Source organism: Arvicanthis niloticus, chromosome 15 (assembly GCF_011762505.2).
Source record: "Arvicanthis niloticus isolate mArvNil1 chromosome 15, mArvNil1.pat.X, whole genome shotgun sequence".
Lineage (NCBI taxonomy): Eukaryota > Metazoa > Chordata > Mammalia > Rodentia > Muridae > Arvicanthis > Arvicanthis niloticus.
In genome coordinates this window covers 70,573,925-70,587,349 of record NC_047672.1, presented here as the reverse complement: position 1 = coordinate 70,587,349, position 13,425 = coordinate 70,573,925, and the positions used below count along the sequence as shown (strand labels likewise).

Sequence of the window (13,425 nt, the reverse complement as noted above, 5' to 3'; positions counted from 1 at the left end):
TGAGCGCTTACATTTATGAGGTGGAATGTGATTCAGGAGGGACTAGAAACAAAAATAAAAAAAAAATACTTCTGATGAGTTTTAAGGAGAACTTACCATGGATAAGTTTTTTATCCTTATGCTGTATCCTGGATACCTTGAATCTGTGCAGAGTAATTCAGTCACTTTACCACTAATATGTGGCCACAAGGTCTAGGTATAGGCAGAAGGTGTAATTCCAAAAGGTAAAGACAAGGAGAAAATGGGGGTAGGATGAGCAATAAAAATAACTAGGAAGAACAAAAGTCCAGCAGCATTAAAACCAGAGGAGGAGGATGGTAGTTGGATCACTGGTGTTTTAAAGAGATTGCTTATTGGGGCTGGGTGTGGTTGCAGAGTTTCCATAATTAACACTTGTGTGCATTGCCAGGGAGATCAAAGCATTATAGACTGAGGATGGTTTCCCATAAGTGTGTGGGAAATGTGCTCTTAAATAATGTGCTTGCTTTGTTTTTTTTTTTTTTTTTTTTTTTTTTTTTTTGTTTGTTTGTTTTTTTTGTTTTGTTTTTTTTTTTTTTTTCAAAGTACAAATGTGTGCCCCTGCACTGGGCTACTTCTGGGATGTCCATCCCAAAGCTCTCAGAAAGATGAGACGGGTTCAGAAGGGTGCCCCCTGCACACACTTTTCAAGCTACTTCTGTCCTGCTCAGATTTAAACTTGGTTCATAAATGCCCCAAATAGTTGAAATGAGAAAATAAAGCAAGAAAGAGAGGGGCTAATATTCATCAGGTCTAGTCTTCATGCCAGACGCTTGGCACACTGGGCGCAATGCCTTTAGCTTACCTCTTCCTCAAAATGGGTATGCTTTTCCCCCCCCTTCGGCACATCTCCCAGTTAATACAGGAAATTAGCCCAGGTCTTCACGAGCCAAAATTCAAGAATGTTGATTCACATGGTTCCGAAACAACTGTATAATTATTTCTCAAGCAAATATTTCATAGTCATGCATGCAGAATATATCTGATAATACTTCTGCAAGGTGAGTGTCATTATGTTTTTAATATGAAACTGGAAATTTCAATTACACTCTAAATTATCTGTAGATATTCTGAAAACACGTGTGAAATCATAGAATATTACTTTGATACATTTAACAATACCTTAAGAACTCAGGAGTTATTCACATAAAAACAGCAAGTGACTGTGCTTCAGCAGAAATATGGGCACATGTGCATGACTTATGTATTGAAAAATCAGAAATGAAATAACATCAGGATGAACCAGGAGATGGAACCAGAGCCTCTCTTTGAAGGTTGTCTTTCAGTTTCTTCAATGTTGGTGTGGTACCAACTCTCTGTCCTTATTGATCCTGTGAGTTGAATATGGACTGTGGCTTTGAGTTCCGATTTTTGAACAAGACCAAAGGTGCTTGTGGAGGAAGATGAAGATGCTCAACAAAAATACAAGCACGTAATGCTCATCTCGAACATCACAAAGGGCACTTGAGCTGGAGGCAATAGTACATGGCTGGAGGCACTTTTAGTGCACAGAGCAATGGAAATGTCACCCAGTAAAAAGGTGTCTGAGGACTTGGGAGACCTGTCCCACTGCCACTGTCATGGTGACCATGTTTAAATGGTGGCCTTCTCACTCCACATATGCTGCACTTACTAGCAGACCTTGAGCAGTGTGGAGTGACGGAGAAAAGAGACACTTGGCCCTGGAGTTCTCTATCTCATGGGTGTCTCTGCTTTACTTCTGAAACCTCTTAGGAGGTTGAGTTGTCAGTTTCTCATTTTTAAAGATTCTTTCTCTGTGTTTACATGTATTTATTTACTTTGCGGGGCTTGGGCACTGAGGCTACAGCATGCATATAGAGCTAAGGACAGTTGGTTCTCGTCTTACACCATGTAGAGTCTACTGATCAAGCTCATGATGTCAGACTTGGTGAGAGAGCTATTATTTAAATGTGGTTGCAGGTGACAGTGGGACAGCCCTTACCCCCTAAGCTGTCCATTTTGTCATTCCTGAGAGCAAACCAGAATGAGGGCTAAAGCTTCATTTAAAGGGCATGCTGTGCAAACATGTGCAGGAAGTGATGCACTTGCTCTTTTTGAGAAGGTCCCTCATGCTTCCCAACTCAAAGCGTCTCACCTGCATACATCCTACTTAAATCACAGAGCCATTTTGAGGGAGACAATTAGAAAAAAAATGAACATGTTTAAAGACAAATCAGTGTCTAAATTTTTAGCTCATTTTATATTTGGGTTACTTAGGGTTGAGGGGTCGAGAATGAAATGTGAACAGTAAAGTTTCTTAAGCCCTGTCTGAAGTTCTGTCAACAGCTAGCTTGATGGCTTGGTTTCTTTACATTTCAGTTTCTCTGTAAAATAGAAACAATAGCATCTGTCATAAGCCATTATGATGATGGTTAAATGGGTTTTGTAGAATAACTAATGCATGCCAAATGCTTCATAAAGGTAACTGCTCGCAGGGCACAGTGACACATACTTGTAACTCTAGTACTTTGAGGACACAAGCAGGGAGACCATAAACTGAAGAAACTGAAGGCTATGCCAGACTATATGTCTAAGCAATCATCATCATCACCACCACCATCACCATCACCACCACCTCCACCACCACCACCACCACCACCACCACCATTACCACCACCACCACCATCACCACCACCACCACCATCACCACCACCACCACCATCACCATCACCACCACCACCACCATCACCACCACCACCACCATCACCACCACCACCACCATCACCACCACCACCACCACCACCATCACCATCACCACCACCACCACCATCACCACCACCACCACCATCACCACCACCACCACCATCACCACCACCACCACCACCACCACCACCATCACCATCACCATCACCATCATCACCACCATCACCACCATCACCATCACCACCACCACCACCACCACCACCACCACCACCACCATCACCACCATCACCATCACCACCACCACCACCATCACCATCACCACCACCACCACCACCACCATCACCACCACCACCACCACCACCACCACCATCACCATCACCACCACCATCACCACCATCACCACCACCACCACCACCACCACCATCATCATCATCACCACCACTACCTGTTAAGCTATTTCTCAAGGTCAACTAATGTTAAGTGAGGAAGACCTTCTTGGAAATTACATATGAAGTCACTGTAACAAGCTAAATTCATGGCAATACTACAGAAAACAAGAAAAGTAGTCTCTCCTATCATCTTAACAGTCTCAAAATATGTTCACTGTAAAAGTAAGGTAGAAAAGATGCAGGGGGACTATATCAACCTTTATAAATGACTGTTTAATGGACAGGTGAACTAAGGTATTTTACATTATCATAATTAGCTCAGTAGGTGAGACTTAAGTGTTTGAAAATAGCAATGATGAGCTTATTTATTTTTTTTTTGGTGGTAAATAATAAAAGCTGGACTTTACAGATTTTAGGTAAATTCCTTATCACTGAGCTATAGGCCAGCCCTCTCTTCCTACTTTTTACTATGAGATGGGTGTCTCACTAAATTTTCTAGGCTGACCTTAAACTCTGATGCCCAGAGATGCCTTCAAACTTAGCATCCTTCTGCCTCAGCCTTCTGAGTAGTTGGACTCTGAGGCCGGCTGATGAGTTTCTTCTAGATTAAGTTTAGGTTAAAAACACTAAACTACATGCATATCCCAGCGAATGCTGTCTCTTGCTGTAGGATATGCAGCCTCAGCCCCCAGAGCACAATTGTGTTCTTGAAAGTTCTAGAGCTCATTTTCCTTAGGCTAAAATTAAACATAAAATTTGATGAAGACATTAGGAGGATTCACTCCCCCCTCCTTTTTTTTTTAATTAAACCAAGAGCTCAGTCTGTCCTTCAACTAGTTAAAGGTGAAGGCATCTGTTAATCTGTAGTAAAAAGTTATGCTTAACAATATTGCTTTTGTTCAAATAGAAAGACATCTCCCCCCTCTAATACAGTCAGCTCTGACAATGTATAAGGTATTATTCTCAGGTCTGGAGAGTGGCTTCAGCACCTAAGAGCACTCAGTCCTCTTGAAGAGGAATTGGGTTCCCAGCATCCACACAGCATCTCATAATGGTCTGTAATCCCAGTTCTAGGGGATCTGTCTCCTTTTTGTGGAATTCTTGGGTTTTGCATGAATATGTATACAAACATACATGCAGGCGAAACATTTATTCATATAAAAATATAAACATTAAGCATATTGTTCTCGCTGTGAATTTTGTCTATAAATGTATCTTTTATCTTTCTTCCTTTTGAATGACAACCTAATACCAATCTTATGACTGCATATCAAGCACAGTTCTGCTTTTTCTCCATGGTCTATTGTAATGATTCACCATGGAGGGAAGTGTTCCTTCCATAACACTCACTACCGTTATAATTCTTAATATAAAATAATGGTGATTTATGTTGCTATCTAGCCAAACAGAAGCAGAACTTGAATGGAAACACTTAAAAAAAATTTCAGAATGCTTCAATGTGCAGCTATAATGAGAAAACAATGAGGCTTAATACAGGAAAATGGACAAGTTTGTCCATGCCAGCGCACTGTGCAATGCATATTTCTTAAATTTCGGGGGAGACCTGAGCAATTAACCAATCAAAACCATTAATCTAACAGACCAGTGTCAGGGAGCTTAAGTGAAACTTCATGCCAAGCTATCTATCAGAAATCAGGCATAGGTAGGATGTAAGCTCTTACAAGCATCATGCTCCATGACATAGTGAAGGGGTTCTGGAAAGAGTTCTCCCGACTAACGACGAGATGAATTACAGTTTTCATCAGGGTAGCGGGATTTCTAGTCTGCTTTGCTGGGTGGTCATCACGGGCTTCACTCAACTAGAGAGAGTCTTTAAAATGGCATCAGTTCCTGATGCCTCATTTTGTCCAGATTGTGGCAGACCTCTGATAATATTGACGTCCCTCTAAGCTAAATATGATCTCTCTTCCATAGCTACGAAAAACCAAAAGTACCAAACACCAGGAAAATACTTTAATTCCAGAAAGTATTCTCTTCCAACACAATGGTGTTCTTTCAGTATGCAAATCTCTAACCTACAACAATCCTGGGTAAGTTCAGGATAATTTTGACTGCATGTGTTAACTTTGGAACTGTTTCTTAGACCGAGAAGTGACTATGAGGTCTGTCACGACAGACTGTTAGCCAGACTGTTAGTCTCTAGCTCATGCACGAAATGCAGAGAACTCACTTAATCTGCAGAGAAATTGTATTTGGAAGGTAGAAGAGCTGATTCACAAATAATTGAACAATGGCCTACTTATTACATTGCATTGGCAAGAAGCAAACAGAATGATCCAAAGTGAGGTGCTAGCGTCATGCTCTGTGTTACTTTAGCACTCAGCTATCTGCAATATGGGTCTCTCCTTAGGTGGGAGGGATGGCACTACCCACAGGCCTTTAAGCCCTCCTTGTGCAGAAACACCACTTCCCACACATCTCACATCCAGCTAGAAAAGTTGTGTGTGAGTCCTATGAGCAACAGTCCCTGGGTCTTGACTGTTCTCCCAATCTTCCTTCACAAGGCCACTGTGATGGTCTTCATGGTCTTATGGAAAAATAGTTTAGGAACACACCACCATGTGCTACCTCTATCTGTGGTATTTCTGCCCTCTTTCCCTTGTCTGATGGGGACTCAAGGTCTGTGCACTTCATACAGCTGCCTCTGAGAGGAGTTTCTCCTGCCCTGTTGCCATCCAGGGTCACTGTGTGACTACTAGGATATTTGCCTGTATTTACCTTCTTTAAAAATACCTCAATAAGGGCTTAGTTTAAGTTCATTAAAAATGCTTAAAGACAATGTGTCTACACACACTTATCTTTGATGAGTGACTGAATGATGCTTAACCCCTAATGGTAATGGTAAGTATTGTTATATATCAATACAATCTCATGTGCTTTATACAATAACTAGATATTGTATAAAACTAGATATTCATATAAAACTAGATATTATGTATTGTTATATAAACATATATGTAACAATAATAATTAAAAGAGAAGACATCATGAACTTGAGACAGAGGGAAAGGACACAGGAGGAGCTAGAGGGAAAGTATAGGTGTGGAAATGATGGAAGTGATTGTATGTACAAAGTTCTCAAATAACAACCCCTTAAATAAAAATATTCTCAAAGAAAAACTGATACCAGAGTGGTAATATTTCCTTATCTTTTGCTATTGTCTTGATATCTGTTAAAATTATGGACATTACTTGCAGAAAAATACCATGTGTATACTTCACTAAGTTATTATCGACTCAGTCATCTCCCTGTCTTCTTCATGTGGAGCATGAATCCCTGTCTTCTTCATGTGGAGCGAACTGACGTACTAAACTCTGACATCCATATGGGTCAATCGAAGAGAGCAAAAGATAGTCATTAGAGTAGTGTCTACTTTTGAATATAGACACTTTAACTTTCACGTATATGCCCTATATAAAGCACATGTGGTCGTTTCTATTCTGGTGTCTTTTGTTTAACTCCAAAGTGTTTTGCTTCAGGGTCATTTACTAACTAGTTTGTAAAGTATAAAACCTAAGCAGCATCTAAATCAGCTGTTGTATCGGGGCCCGTTTTGATCTATCTGGCATAGCTCAGCTTTACTGGCCGTATGCCCTTGGAGAACTCAGAGGCTTGGTTTTTCATTCACAAATGTGATGACTGGTATCTGGATAATTAATGTGAAAGCACACTGAATGTTAAGGTGGTGCCTTACAACAGACATTTCTAGAGTTGCTATCCCAAATTCCCAGCTACTTAAGATGACATGAATGCTAGGTAATCATGAATTATAATCTTGTGTGTGTCCCTGGATCCTCTAACTCTTCAGCAGTCACAGAAGCACCACCCTTCTGCAGTCCTTCCTCATCAATACCTGGCTCATAGAATTACCAACAATGCCAAAGAAGTGCTATTGTTATTCAGTGTGGTACATTTCTGGCCATGACAATAAATTACATGTATCTTGACAAATCAAAAGTTTTATTAAAACTGTTCACGTTGTGGGGCATATTGTAATCAAAAAATTACTGGAAAGCCAACCAAGTATTACCAAGAGAAGAACAGACACACACACACACACACACACACACACACACACACACACACACACACACCATACATGTTATATTTTTAGTAAATATAAGATAAGGATAACATTTTAAATACCTATGACAAATTTGTGCTATACACTAACAGTGGAATGAAAATGTCTAGCCATGTCTAAGCATTTCATCCTCGCAAAGGTTTCTGTGCTTTGACCTATGAAATGGAGTACATGCTATATGCACAGAGCACTTTCTTCTCCTGCTGTTTCTCTGTTTTTCTCTTCATCCTTTTCCTTATCTGCGACAATCTACCTAGTCACAATCCAGGAAGCTACAGAACTTGCATGCCAAGCAACCGCGCGGCACATACATGTGGCTGAGAAGCCGTAATCGAGAGGCCCCCAAACTGTTCACCAAATACAGAATTCATCCAAGATACTGGATGCTTTTATCAGCATAGAAGGATCGTATCCCCTCTGATCAGCATGTCCACTTACATTAATTTATAAGTTAGGGAAAACACTTGCTTGTTGAGCAGGCATTTAAAAAGCATCAAAAATATTCTGGATGTTTAAGAAGAGAGCAAAACTGAAACAGTACCTTTTGGCATCAAACAACAGAAAGCAAGATTTTAGGCACATTCCTTATTTCTAACTGCATGTTTTACACTTGTGCTTTAAAGAAAATCTTTAAGCTAAGAGCCTTCCCCCTGCCTTGGAAAATTTAGAAAACGACTCAGGAGAGCAGCATTCATGCGCTATAACTTTTTTGATCCAACACACTCCAGTTACATTCCAACCTTGTATACCAGGACAAAGCTTATCATTAAGGCACGCAGTGGACAGTGATCCCTTAACGCTCCACATTGCATTGATAGCAGGCAGCACAGTTGGTTACTGCACACAAGTAACGTTTGATAGTGGCAGACATGGGACATCACGTGAGGAACGTTTAAAGCCTCGCATGAGAATCACATCTGTCAGTCCCCACTATGATTTTAAATGCCATTCTATGGCTGGCTTCTCTTTCTGTGCCAGGGGAGGCAGCTTGCAGAAAAGCCATCCCAGGAAACTGTGTCTCCTGGATAAGCTACTTAAGCAAATTGTGTAACTGCCATTAAAACCAGAATGTAGCCAGCAGACATAATTTCACAAAGGAGGAGAGAAATCCACGTTTGTACAAGTCACATCTGTTCAGTGCTACTTTTTGCACTTTTTGCATTAATTTTCCCCCGTTCCTTATGAACGATGACAGTTACATTTCTAGTTAGCAGCTCCAGGACTTCTTAATACATTGCTAAGTGCAGTGCTAGCATGTATTCAGTGTCTATCGGGAGAACTGGCCTTACTTCTTTTGGCTGGTATTTAAAACAGAGCTCAGTGTAGCTTCCTGACTTGCAGAAGACATGAGAGATATCAAGTAGGGTCCACTGTACTTAAAATACAGTCCTATATGCTGCAAATGAGTGTCCCCCAAGTTCCATGATTTGACTCCATAATAGAGGGGCTTTCATGTTTGTTTCAGGTCTTGTTCCTTGTTTGTCATGTTGCTCAGCAGCTCTCATCACAGAAGCAGGCATGGACCTGACAGTTCATTAACACTTGTGTTAGGAGCTCATTTCACAGGGCTGGGTAGGTAGCACGGCCTCCTATCCTTAAGCATCTTGCTGTGGAGTTGTTCCAGATCTAGAGGAAAGTCACTGTGCTCTTCAAAGAGTCCTCACTGTTCCTAGTGTTGAGACTGAAAGGCTTGTCTGGGATATTATGGGCTATCCATGTGAAATTTATGAGAGCTGTATTAGCAAGAATTTGGAGTTTGGGCTCTCCAGCCAAACTGCCTGTGTTCAGTATATGGTCCCTAGGGAGTTACTCATCTTTGTTTGGCATGGGTTTCTCCAACTATAAATTGAAGGTCATTTGCTCTGTTAACACTGTGGAGGACAGTAAATGTCACAGAGAATTTTGAGCCACTCAGTTCATGGCACACACTGTGCATGGAACACATGGTAACAATTTTGATGAGATGATAATGATGATACGCAGAATGAGTTCTTCCTCTGGACTTTTGAATATATTTTACCCATAATATTTAAAATTAATTTACATGGCACAAAAAAACACAACACACTGGGTAAGTTATAGTAGTCAAAGCCTGAGCAGTCAAGGCTTTGCCTAGGCAAGCAGTCTAGCTGCTGCACACTGCCTTGGCTGGAATTCCTATTTGCCTTCCTACTGGCGGGAACTGTGTGGAAGACAACTGGGCCTGAAGCACGTCACTGGTTTTAACCTACAATTCTTGGCTGAGGGCAGAGTCTGCTCTGCAGCTTCTATGCTGCCTTACTGGCTAAATGAAGAGTGGCTGACTGCTATGGTGCCATCAGTCTGTGTCTAGGAATTCAGAGTGCAGGTTGTTTGTTTTTCTTAAACAAATGGACAAGGTGGATGCTTTTCACTATTTTGTAATTGTGCTTGTAATTGTATAAATGGATGTATGACTACTCACTAAAAGTGAAAACTCTACAAAGAATCCACCGCTCAGTGCTACCACTATCATTAACAGCATTAGGGAGCCAATATTTTTTGGGGTACAGATTTACAAAGACCTTTATAGATAGCCTTGTTTTTCCAATTTTATTTTTGAGATTATAATTTAATTACATTTCTGTCTTTCTTCCTCCCCCCACCCCTTTCATATGCCCCTCCTTACTCTCTGTCAAATTCGTGGCCTGTTACTTCACTTATTGTTTTTGCCTGTTTATATGTATATTTCTAAACATAACCTGCTCAGTCTGTAGAATGTCACTTGTATGTATGTCTTCAGGGCTACCATTTGAAAACAAAATTAAATAAATCTTAACCATCTTAAATATGACTCCTTTAGATGCTACATTAATATTATCAATGTAGTTATGAATGCTATGTTAATATAAGGGGTGTGTGTGTTTGTGTTTGTGTATGTGCATGTGCGTTCATGCATGCATGTGCTGGTATAGACTGAACCAAGTAAGCATGCTACCTACCACTGGGCAGAATCTCAGAATGGTATTTTGTATCTTTTAAATATCTACACTGGAAAATGTGATAATTTACCTTAGACTAGAATGTATTCCTTTTCTGTATAAAATAATACAAGATAGTAGTAGACTTCCTGCAACCTCAAACAATTATAGTGCATGAATTCCAAGCTCCATGTGGGCTCTGCTTGTATATCTGGTTGGTAAGTTTCATGCGCAGAATGATTTTCAGAATCAGTATACACATGTGCCAATGGCAGAAGAGTGCGAATGATACACAGTTTAAAAATCATGTAAATAGACATATTCCAATGAAAACATATCACAAATTCTCTTTATTAAGATGGAAGACATTTCTTATTTCAGGTAGCACGAGTACATGCACATATACACACATGTACATACATATATATATATATATATATATATATATATATATATATATATACACACCTGCACACATATACTACATACATACATACATACATACATACTTGAGGCATTTAATATATGCTGGTGAAAATGTTTTTCTGTGCAATATTTGGATAACATTCTACTTTAATGCTATTTGTATGTTTGGATTATGTGCTTATTTGTTTCAATTTTCTGCTTGGCCTGACATAGTCACACATCCAGTAACTGATAATGGTCCCTGTCTGGAGTCCTGTAAACACAAGGCCATGGCAAATAGCAGAGCTTGATCAAAAAGAGGGATGTTAAGCTGCTTTGGCCTACCGTTTTCTGACTTAATTGGACAAACGTGATTGAACACTGGAAATTAGTTTCAAAGGACATGAGGACAGATATGAAGAGATAATCTGAAGAATTAGAAGAGGGGAGGGATCAGCAAATGAGGACTTGCACACTGGACCTGGCACACTTTCTAGCTTTTGTAAATAACACCTGGGTGTAGAGTCCCTCCCACGTGTAAGTGATGGCAGCAGTTACCTGTACACTGGAAAAGATGAGGCTGTGTGGATTCCCAAGTATTCTCTACCTGAATCGTCACGGATTTTCCAACACTGGGACTGAGGAGAGGGTTTTGCTCATTGATTCTGTAGGACATTGTATTAAAAGGATCTATGGCATGTCACACATGTCAGCCCTGTGTCATTATGTGGAAGCACTTTGGATTTCAGATGTTACATGTTAAGGCACACTGCAATCTGATCAAGTGGATTAACGCAATTTAGGAGGGTTGGGTGTGGGCTGCAGTGGTAGAGTACCTTCCGAGGTAGGTTTAATTTTGAGCATGGCAAACCAATATGATCACGTATCCAAGCTGGGACCTAGTAAAGTTACTTTTAGACTTATTAAGGATAAAGTTTTATTATTATTAACACATATATTTTCACTGATTATCAGTTTAATAGGACCCATTGTCCTTGTAAATATTTACAAATGATATTCACCCTCTCTCTTTCAGCCTTCTCTCTTCTTTGTAATCAGGGATAATCCTGTGTAGTTATCTTCCTTTTTGTATCTATTGAGGGCCCGCACATTAGAGAGTGAACACCATGTTAAATGAGCTGAATTCACCTTGACTGTAAATATGGAAGGAATCTCCAGATGAACATGGGGGTGATGTGTGTCAAAGTAATTGAGACAAGCGCTCAAGCAGGAGAGGCTCAGGGGCAGTGAGGTGCACAGGTCCAGCTCATCTGAACCTCTGCAGCAAAAAGATAGGCTGGACACCTAACAGTGGCCAGGGACTGCTTGAATACTGTTGCACAGCATGCTAGTGAAAAGCCCACTAATCTACAAGCCTTGAACATTCTGATTATGTTGAAGAAAAAAGGGCTCAGATTTGGTAGACAGTGTGAGAGTCTTTGGCTTTGCCATCCCTGCATTTCTTGGGTATTATTTAAGTATAATAAGGTTGGCTCTATGATTCACCCTAATAATGTTAGGAGCACCACATGGTAGATAAAAGGTAGACATTCTCTATCAAAAGAGAGTGAGTGTTCTAGACAGTAAATTACATAATTTCAGAAAATTATAAATATCATTTTTCCATAAGGAAAAATACGTGTGTGATAAAATTAATCATTAGTAGATCTTTGGTCTGAGTTAAAGAATGTATAGACCTAGATAGCGTATACTTTGATCAGATATGTTAATGTAGTGCAGCTACCGATGGGTAACACCACAGCCCTTTGTGTGGGAAGAACACTGCATCTATAATGTGTTCTTCTACATAGGAGAAAGCATCAAAACTTTATCTTATGCTTCAATAGGAAGGCATGGCCGATCTAGTTGATTGAATTTGAGATCTAGTATAATAGAACTTTTTTTTTTTTTTTTTTTTTTTTTTTCACAAGCATCCAGCTCTCAACATTTTGGTTTCAAAACAAAAAGCATTCACTTAAGTATATTTAATTATCATTCATTCAGAGGACTGGGTGGAACATGCTTTACAATTAGTGTTTCAGAATCATGAGTCCAAGTGAAGGAACAACACACCAGCCAGCTGCAGAATCAAGAAACACTAGCCATGCTGGTAGATTCTGTTGTGGACATTTCAGAATCAGATGAAAGAGAATTAAAGGGGCCGTTAGCCACACATGCTCAATAAATACAATGCTAATACAATTTCACAACGTATTAGTAACAAGTTAATATCACGCTTAGAGACTTACTCAACATAGTAAGTGCCATATATAGGATCATCGATTTTTTCCCAGCCATACGGAAGCTCTGAAAAATAAAAAGTTATTTCTTTCAGTAAATAAAGAATAGAAAGCACAATTTTCTAATAAAAAGTAATATAATTTAATTGTTCATAGAGTAAATAAATAGTCTTCCAAGCAGAATAAAACGAATAAAGCCGTCAGCATTTGCCTAAATTTCAGACATGTGGAAGCTATAAGAAGCACTGGCTTGAAAAACTGGCAGTTCAAACCAAAGCTCCCTTCCCTGCAGGTTTCCTGCTGGGTTTGGTGTTTTCCTGCTGAGCAGTAGGCTGGCACCTCATCTTGTTATCACCACAAAAGGCAAACCACTTTACTGAAAGTGCTTGATGGTCTCTTATTTGTGTTGTGAAAGAAGCATTTTGGGATAAAGACCATATTTTGAAAATATATTTCTGAGGGTAGCAAATTGTTTGTGGTGACTAAAACAAAGATGCCAAAATTCTCAATTGATACCCCAGTGATGGTGAGCAGCATGCCGGGCTGTTCCTACGACACGGGTCAGACTCAGTGCTGCCAGGATGATGCTCCCAAGGTATAGTTAAAAAAAAAAAAGTCTAAAAATTTCAATGTACTTTACTGAGACTGTTTCTAATTCTCTAAG

The 13,425-nt window shown here is 39.8% G+C and overlaps 1 protein-coding gene across 1 annotated transcript in view; it reads right to left on the bottom strand.

Moving 5' to 3' along the window:
* Positions 1-12,823, bottom strand: part of Magi2 (membrane associated guanylate kinase, WW and PDZ domain containing 2) — a 172,567-nt gene extending 159,744 nt beyond the window's left edge. The window contains exon 1 of the mRNA XM_076913183.1: positions 12,771-12,823. The gene's annotated coding sequence lies outside the window, so the exon portion shown is untranslated. The remainder of the gene's footprint in view (positions 1-12,770) is intronic.
* Positions 12,824-13,425: the final 602 nt, after the last annotated feature.